Source organism: Schistocerca nitens, chromosome 2 (genome assembly GCF_023898315.1).
Source record: "Schistocerca nitens isolate TAMUIC-IGC-003100 chromosome 2, iqSchNite1.1, whole genome shotgun sequence".
NCBI classification, from domain to species: domain Eukaryota; kingdom Metazoa; phylum Arthropoda; class Insecta; order Orthoptera; family Acrididae; genus Schistocerca; species Schistocerca nitens.
The window spans coordinates 1119019826-1119030134 of NC_064615.1; positions in this window are offsets into that span (position 1 = coordinate 1119019826).

Below are 10309 nucleotides of genomic sequence, written 5' to 3' on the forward strand. Positions count from 1 at the left end.
CCGCCGCGGAAATTCTTTGCATGGCCGAAAGCCACTTCCCCTTGGCAACGCTTGCACATCGATTTTGCTGGTCCATTCTGGAATGCTCGATGGTTGGTTGTGGTCGATGCTTTCAGTAATTTTCCTTTTGTTGTCCGGATGTCTTCCACGACGTCTTCTGCCACAATCCAAGCCTTGTCTGCCATCTTTTGCATTGAAGGTCTTCCGCAGACTATTGTTTCCGACAATGGCCCACAATTCCTGTCCGCAGAATTTCAGTCATTCTGCAAGGCCAATGGTATTCAACATCTGACATCCGCGCCGTTTTCGCCTCAGTCAAACGGTGCCGCTGAACGATTGGTCCGGACTTTCAAGTCACAGATGTTGAAATTGAAAGAATCGCATTCTCGGGAGGACGCTTTGTTACTCTTTTTGTCATCGTATCGCTCTCAGCCCCGCGATGGTCGCTCGCCGGCTGAATTGCTCCATGGTCGATCTCATCGCCCCCTGATGTCTTTGTTGCATCCGCCACATCAGGTTCCTGTGCAGCGGCAGACTCCTGCTTTTGCTCCTGGCGACGTTGTCTATTATCGCAACTATCGCGGTTCACAGCGTTGGCTCGCAGGGCGCATTCTTCGCTGCCTCGGCCGCGCGATGTATTTGGTTTTGGGGGCCTCTGGTGAGGTGCGTCGGCATCTCAATCAGCTGCGCCTCTGTCGTCGCCTGGGTTCTGCCGCTCCCCGTCTGCTTTCAGCGACGGAGCCGTCCGGTCAGCGCCTTGGGGACCCATCTACTGGCTCGCCTCATCCCCAGGTGTTACCGACGCTGCCTTCCATTTTGCCTCATGGCGTCGCGCCGCCGCCGCAGCCGCCGCCGGCGCCGCCCGCAGCGGACGCTTCGCTGCAGCCGCCTGGCGCCTCCCTGGGTCACGCGCCGCCGCTCGCTTCCCGTGACCAGCTGTCCTCCGCCATGGACCTCTTGCCTGCTCCGGACCAGATGTCGTCATCGCGCGTCGGATTCCCCGACGCCATGGAGGTCGACCCTTCGGCCCCTCTTGTATCATTACGAGCGCATACACCTCATGTTGACGTGCACCCTGGACTAGGTTTCCAGGCGTTTCCTAGCTCCCCTCGGACCGAATGGCCGGGTGCGGGTGGCACAGCCTCGCCTGTTGTTAGGCTCCCCACCTCATCGCATACGTCAACATGGGGTCCTCCCCACGGCGGGCGGAAGCCTTATCTCACGACCGTTCGCCGATTTGCGGGGGAGGAATGTGGTGTCACCGCTAGACACCACACTTGCTAGGTGGTAACTTAAATCGGCCGCGGTCCTGTAGTACATGTCGGACCCGCGTGTCGCCACTGTGTAATCGCAATCCTAGCGCCACCACATGGCAGGTCACAATACACGGACTAGACCTCGCCCCAGTTGTACGGACGACATAGCTTGCGACCAGACGTACGAAGCTTTCCTCTCATTTGCCGAGAGACAGATTGAATAGCCTTCAGCTAGTCCATAGCTACTACCTAGCAAGGCGCCATTTGTATCAGTGCTTATAGCGTACTAATATTCAAGAGAGAGGTATTCCAAGGACTCATTAAAAGTTAAGTAACAAACATATAAGTACTTTTCTTCTTATTCATTAATAAGTATCCTGTTTCAGACTTCACGCCCGTCTGCGTTAGTTTAGCGTGCACCTAGCTACCTCATTGTGTCTATGCTGTAGGAGCTAGACACAACATATAGAATACTTGCACGTGTTTTTCTTTTGGCTGCGCACCTCAGTCGGTGAAAACGAAACCCTTACGACATCGCTTTGTGTCCGTCTGTCTGTCAAGACTGTTAAGACTCTTTTTCTCAGGAACGGGCAGAGGTTTCAAGTTGGAAGTCGTGTCTTGTACTAAGGCGTACGGTACCTTGACAGTGTAAATAATTTAACCTTCTAAGTCAATGCATTCCTGCCTCGTGATGACTGTGTGTTGTGTGATGTCCTTAGGTTAGGTTTAAGTAGTTCTAAGTTGTAGGGGACTAATGACCATAGATGTTAAGTCCCATAGTGCTCAGAGCCCTTTTTTTTCAATGCATTCAAAACATGCGGCTATATGTGTCACATATTTTGAAACTTGAAAACGCAGTCGACTGGGTGAGAAGAATGTAACAACTGATTGTTGGTTAAATGCGTCGCTTTTGTTTTTTCCCATGTCATGTGCAGCGCTATGTATTAAATAAATAAATTCTTAAGCCTAGTGCAAAGTTTAGTGCATGTGATATACTTTTTATTACATAGATCCATAGCGAGGAGATACTCTAAGGTGCAGAATGTCATGAAAGAAGAATACGCAATAAAGACAGGAAGAGCTACGCTGTTCCTTTCTTAGATCCTAAATGGACTCTTCTCTGCCCGCTATGTAGCTTAACTGGAATATCGTGTTAATTCAATGTCCTTCGTAGGTCAACTGAAAGTATTTTCCGCTGTCCAACTATTTAATATATGCCGAATACCTCAGTCCTGAATTAATGAGCTGTTAACTACCAAAACCCAAGACTCTTCGTATCAAAATACACACCCGATGTCGACAATCGTTTATGGGAAGTCTGTCGTGAGAATTCGCTCCCTGTATGTAGGTTACGAGCATTGTGCGATATCGAGAAGTAATCCGTGTCGCTTCCTCGTATGGAGGGCGTTAGAGTCGCCATCGTGGTATCTCAGTATCTGTGCACACTGTTATACCCACTTGACTCCACTAGTGCTGAGAGCCGTAGTTTGTGGCGTCGGTCGTGCGGTTTACGGTGGTGAAGCGGTTGACTGTATTACGCGAGCAGTGTGTCGTGGGCTTCCATTGCAGTTTGCTGTTCATCGTTGCAGTCCTTGGTGAGTACGCAACATGTGCTGATGTCCTGAACAATATAGTTGTTAGAAAATATTGACTGTTTTTGCACAGGCTACGTATAAGTTGTGATTCAGATATATGCTTTGTATAGGGAATTTTGGATAACTTTAATTACTTCCTGAAAGAATTTTTACATAGTTATTAGGAGAAAAGTTGAAACGTTAGTTGCGTCAGTATACTCTTAGTAGTAACAAAATAAATTATCAGTTCAAACGTTAATTCTGGATTTTTGATAGTAACTGCTGAGGGAACTTTAGCATCATTGTTGCGCTCTATAGTCAAATGTAAAATTTGCTATGGGTGGAAGACTCGGTTAAAAAATGAACCACAGTTGGCAACGGTGATGTAAACCAGGCGCATCTGGTGTACCGCGATTGCAGGTAAATAATGGTGCGCAATACATAGCTTTAGACCAGTGGTTTCCTACCTTTATAACACTGTTACCCACACGTGCAGTCAGACATTAGCTAGCGCAGCCCCCCCCCCCCCCCCCAATTATCATCAGCTCTATTGCCTAACTAAATTGTAGAATGACTTTCCTTGGAACACTTGTATAATACTCACAACTTTTCCTCAGATAAAGGTAACTATCCATAGCGAGAGTATACACTTGTTACACGTACTTCCTCCATTACTCCTCTCCATTGCTGCACTTGTTTAACCTGCACACTGCAACCCCATTTGAAGTCAACTAATTTAAAATGTGTGCATTCTACTCACTGTTCGTAAATCACTTGATTGCTGCGCTCCTTCTGAAGTGTCGGAAGTTGGATAACTTTAGGCTGTTAATGCTTTGTGCCTAACCGTAATAAATAATAGTAACGCTGTGTACAGCACTATAGTAGCTCTTCTGTAGTTAATGCTGTGTCGTGCTGCCAATCCGTTTCGAAGCAAGTAATGAGGCAATTTCTGGAAAACTGCAGAGACTATCTACAACTTGGGGAAGAGATTTTCTTGGCGTATTTAGTATTCGATCTCACTTTCATCAGCAATAAACGGGACGAACAATATACGTGCGTAATGGGTGTACTGTGCGAGGAACCTGTAACCTCCATCGCATTAATGCTACTATTGGAGAAAATATAACTTGCATAATCAGTGTGTCTTACAAAACTCAGCATTAGTAATGATGCTTTGAAAAATTCAGTTTCGTGACAAACAGAATCGAATCGTTCAGTTTTTATCCCTCAGAAAATTTCATATTACCCCATGCTGGGAACAGCTGGTTTAGACATACAAACCGTAGGAGTAACTGTTAGGTGGCCACTGGAACCTGTATCTGTTCAGAGGGCCCTACACACGCTACGACAGCTCATGGACCGACCGACCGCCGTATTTGGTGGCAGCCTACACACGTGTCGACAGACTGCACGCAGCGATTACAGCACCGGTGTATTGTGATTTGTTAACCTTAACTTCATTGAGTTTGTCCTAAGAGTTGCTGCTTTGTTTTGCACAGAAACAAAAACGAGGGACTGTGTTGGCTGAGGTCAACAGAAAAAAGCGATACCACACTATAAATCTCAAAACTTTCACCACTACCACACTTAGTCCTACGACAAAAGAAACACTTAGAAAGTCAAAATTGGAATCTAACACTTCTCTTGACCTGTTATTCTTAAATCTCCACATATAGCCGTTCCTGGTCCGAGATACCGTAACTTTAGTAAGCCTCATTTCTTCACGAAACACTGAACACTTCACAACTTCAGCCAACAGGCCGAATAGCTGAAGAAATTATTGCCGACAACCGAAAACTGTTGACCTTGTCAGTCATATCCATACCTACCAAAGACATAAACAAAGCAATTTACCAAAATTCACATGCGACGAACAGAAAAAAAACTACAGTTACGTACATAACAAAACAAAAATCGTTAACTCACTGAAAAATATTCCACTGAAAGCACAGTCACCACCGATACCACACGTGCAATGCTACCACGCTACTCATAAACATACCACCAGAGAGAACCACCGACCGCAACAATACGCCAGCTATAAACACACAACACACTCAAACTAAAGAAAAAACATCACCTAACACACAACACATAAACACACCACCAGAGAGCACCACCGATCACATCAAAACGACACCTACAAACACGGCTCTCTCATAAACTAAACTCGGCGCCGTCGTGACGTCACACACAACAGCCTTACGTCACAGGTCAAAGCCGACGGGTGGAATCGGACGCTTCCGTTGACCCGGCTGTTCCAGAGGTAACAAGGAAAAAAAAAATCAGAAAGCTGTGGGGAAAAAAGCGACAAATGAAGGGAAAGAAATTTCCCCTCGTCCCGCTACTTAAGCAACTGGGAACCGATGATTTTCGTAATTATGGAAGGATGTATGAATGACGCTTTTCGGAACTGCTGAAATCAAACCATTCCTAACGAAAAAGGACAGTCATGAGAGAGGCTGTTAGCTACATTGATTTCTAACTACTGGCAGAAGTTAGAGGATCCCACAAATTCAGTGCTGTTGTATCCCCACAATTATTAATTACAATGATTCCTGAAACCTGCAACGTGATTTATACTTGTCCACAGAAATACATCATGGTAATGCAAAATTAATTTATGTATGTAGCATAAAGTGACATGAAAGTTAAAAGCTCATTTAAAAATGGAAGTCTAAACATGGTGGTTGCGCACATTACGTAATAAATGCAACAGGTAAATAAGAAATGAACCATTTAGCAACTCTTAGGACAGTAAAAAATCCTAGATTTGGCTTTTCACTCACGTGAAATCTGGGAATGTACTATGGCATGGAAGGTAACCGAAGAGCCGAATATGATTTTACCGCTGAACTTTTATGAAGTTTGTGACATAAGCTACTGGCAGTGAATGCTTGGGTTTGTCATGAAACTAACGAATTTGTGGAAAGTTGTCGTCCTTATGTGCAATTTGATTTGTAAGAAATTTAAACGTTTTGTTGAGTTTCTACAGGAAATTAGTTTACAGTATGGAAGTCTTCCATATACTGCTTCGACATTAGCTTGTTAAAAATAAAATGTCTTTGCAAATAACCGAACGTAAGTTGTTACTGAGTCAGTCTTGAATACTGTGGTATTCAGTTCCGGTGCGAATTTTACCTCACAGTGAAACAACTAACTTAAATATCGATCGGAGCTAGGTGCTGTCATTCTACGGTCTAAGATCTGTTGATTAACCTGACTTACGTGCCGGCAATATTTCCAAAATCGCCGTTTCCAGGATGTTACCATCAGAATTTCCTCTAAGCGCAAAGCCATTGGTATCGGGTTTTCTGTTCCAATGGCGAGATTCAGCTTCAAACCTACGTATTTTGCTATTACAGTATAGTTAGTAATTACCGCGACTTGGAAAAAGTTAGTGTAGCAAAGGTGAAATGGTTTTCCTTTAGTCTCGCATTGTGTGTATTAACGGAACCGCCTATTAAATCTGTAGCATGTAGAAAACAAAATCTTAATTCGATTATAGGTTAGCCCCTGAAGTTATTAAACTGATATCTTATGAAGAATTATTCTAATCAACAGCAATGTTTCAGACAAGACAGAAAACTTCACGCATGCTAGGGAATAGATTTACTCGGAAATCTAACGATTAGGTGCGCTTGGTGCGTAATATCTTCCAGTAATGGGAAAAGTGCAGTGTGTTGCCAAAGGAGAAAACACGTTAATACATGACTTTGACATTAGTTATCGCCCATGTTTACTAACGCGTCCTACAGCGTGAACGGACAACTGACCACGTGTAGGGGTGAGCAGTGCAGCCAACAACTCCTTCCTCTCATTAACATAACCTGCTTTGGTGTGAAACATTCCAAGTTTTAGGTGCGATGTACTTACAATGTCTTCATAGGTCTGTAGAATAGGCATGCACTTCATCAATACACGTTGAGAGAAACAATCGTAATATATTGTAATAGGTGTGCCACGGTAGGTTGTGTTGAAAAATAGCCAACAAAAAATTAGTTCAGTTGCCCTATTTGAGTTAGTTAACAAAGAAGTTAGCAGTCAGGCTGTTGCACGCACAGATAAGTGCGCTCCACGCACAACTGTCAGTTGTCATATCGTAGATGATAGCGCACAAGATTAGTCTATGGCTCTGGTTCGGTCCCTACTGTCACACTCCCAATTTTTTAATCTTTCGTTTGGTCTTAGGAGTAAACCGAAGGACACGTTTGGCGACACACTTCCGAACGCATTAAATTCCGCGCGGAACTGCCTGATACGCTAATGTTAATGCTAATGCTAATTAAGCTTTTCAGACTTTTTGAGCACCCTGTAAATCAGTTTAACAATGACAGATGTGCTTTGCATGAACACGATTTTGATCAGTCTTTATCACAATACGATCTGTGAGTTCCACTAATCGATATTTGCAGCCGAGCTCCTTGCCTTGTATCAGGCCACGGAGTTGTAAAACGCCCATCAGTGCAGCGGATCCAGGGAAACAGTCACTTGCTCATTGTTGTTGGAGCCAGTGTCATGTTTCTGTGAGTCCCTGGTCATGTCGGTCTGCCAGGAAACGAGGCTGCCGACGCTGCTGCCAAGGCTGCAGTCCTCGTACCTCAGCCCCTGAGTACCTATATTCCCTCTGATCTCTGCGTTGCCGCCTGTCAGGAGGTGGTGTCGCTTTGGCATCGCCATTCAGGGGAATAAGCTTATACTTATTAAGCCTCTCTCAGCGCCTTGGACGACCCCCTCTCGGCCCTCCCGCCGGGAGGAGATTATGTTAACTCGGCTGCTTATTGGGCACTGCCTCTTTCGCCATCGTCATTTGCTCAATGGCGCTGCCCCACCACTTTGTACACAATGCGTCCAAGTCTTAACAGTCCGCCACTTCCTGCTGGAATTGCCGTCTGATTTATCAGCTGTTTTAGCGAATGACGCGCGGGCTGTCGACCGCGTTTTACTTTTTATCCACCGAAACAATATGGCGAAGGCCATTTAATTTTTAGTTTAGGACCTTCTAACAACCCTACCACAACAAAGGTCAAAAATTATGATTGTAGTGTTGCTCACGTTGCTAAATATTGCATTTTCGGGCAACAACAAAGTTATATTATGTGGCAGATGTAATTAGAGCACAGTTATTAACTTCATTTCTTGAAATAATAGATAAACTAGGCACTCATCTTTTCGTGTTTCCCACGCTGGTCTCGTTGTGAACTCATGGCTCAATCGTCGAAAATCTAGGTGGTGATTCCAAGCTCGGATGCAAAGAGGCCTAGGTGTTATTCTGCGATATTCAAAAGTTTTATAGATGTGTTTCATAAACCATTCTTGAAGATTAAACTTTTGCAAGTTAGTACAATGGTGATGTAAGAAAGTAATCAGCACTCCGAATTTAAGTTACACTTCTTTATTACTTTTGTTGCAACATCACTTCACAATATAAAACATACTTGAAAATAATTTTCCTCGCTGTTAAAGTTCACATTTCATAAACTGACTACAATTTGCGTCTTTACAACATGACGGCCAAGACTTGACTCTCTAATAACCGCTTAAGCGCCCAAAAATCAGAGTTACAAGTACGTCAAAGATCATAGTGACAAAAGAAAGAATACCCATAAGAATAATATCATTCCGATATAAATATATCGATGTATCAAAGTACCTCTACATTAATGAAATCAAATCTGAATGTTGTCACAGAAATATGTTAACTATTCTGCAGAAACACAGTAGAATATTGCTGGTATAGAGGTTGAGGTGAGGTGCCGTAATGGTTACGTAATTAAAGTACCATTACAACCTCCACTTCTATCGTGTTTTTAGCCCTTTTTCCAAGTGCCTGTTTTTAGCTGTCCGCTATTCTGTCCATTGTGACTGACGTATGGTCGTTTAACTCCTTTGTTCGTGTTCTATAGTTTAACTTGGACGCGAATGACCTCTGTTATTTGCGCCGTAAAGCAAAAAAACACTACAGACCACTACATATACACCAATCTGTAGGCCGACCGACTAACTTCGTTGCAGCAGACACACTGCGCCCAGAGTACACAGCGCCGTTGTGGTGTGATACATCTAAAGTTCATTGTTTGTCCTAAGAGATTCCGCTTTCTTTCACACGGAAACAAAAATAGTAGTTTGCCTTTACTGTTCTAAAGGTAATGAGGCCAAAAATAGCAGAGCGCTATGGATAAAGAAGAGACTAATGCGTGGAAGGAAATTAACCCAAGTTGTTACTTAAGCAGCCGGGTCCCGATAATTTTTCGTAGTTACCTGTTAATGGACGAATCGGAGTTCAACATCAAACCACCCTTAACGATAAAGAATAGTCATTAGAGAGGCTGTTAACTACTTTACGTTTTATAGCGACTGGCAGAAGTCAGGATGACCTCAAATTCAGTGCTGTTCTATCACTACAGTTACCAACTAAAATAATTCGTGAAACGTGCAACCTGTTTGATGGTTGACAGAGGTCAGAAGTCGCTTTAAAGCAAAACATTATTTACATATGTGGCATAAAACGACTTGCGTATCTCAAACTTTTTATAATCTGAACAAGAAAGACTACACGTGGTGATGGTGTACATCATGTAATAAATACAACAGATACGTCAGAAATGAAGTATTTGGCAATTGTAAGACCTGTAAAAAAAATTCTATCCCTTGCTCTTTATAGCAGAGGTTTTGATATATGGTGGACTTCAGCATTTGTAACACTGAAGCAAGTATAGGGTTATTCAAAAAGAAGGAACAGATTTCAACCCAATTCCACTGTTCCTGGAAAGAGAAAAGTTCAAATTTTTACGCTTTAATGTGAGCACCTTGTTACACGAAAAATACCAGAACGGTGGCTCATTTCCTGCTACAAACGAAGCAGCTGGTATCTCGTTATGACACTCAACTTCAACAATGCGATGTTGCACACTTCAAAGGGTCAGGCACGAGGGCTGGCGGGTGGTAAAAACGCGGTCTTTAACGATACCCCACAGGTAAGTCGAGGTCTGGAGACTTGGGAGGAGTAGATGAACTTCGTTGCCGGTGGCCTCCCAGGTCCCGACACCTCACACCTTGACTTACCTGTGAGGTCACGTAAAATGCGTTTTTATCTCCTTCCCTCCCCCTCCCCCCCATGTCTGACACTCTTTGAAGTGTGTGACATCGCACTGTTGAAGTTGTGAGATCGATAACGAGAGACTAGCTGCTTCGTGTGTGGTACGAAATGACCCACCTTCCTGGTATTTGCCATGTACCACATGGTGCTCACATGGAATGCATAAAAATTTGAACTGTTCTGTTTCCAGGAACGTGGGAATTGTTTCGTCTTTTGTAGTTTGGAAGCAATAAATTTTTGAAATTGTTCAGTTTTGACTAGCCCTGTATATTTTACGAATTAACGACCATTTAGCGTCGATATTCCAATTTTTAGATTTCATTTCCGGTAAGTATTGAAAAAGAGATCTAAAAACAGAAATACAGAAGGTCGACGGACTT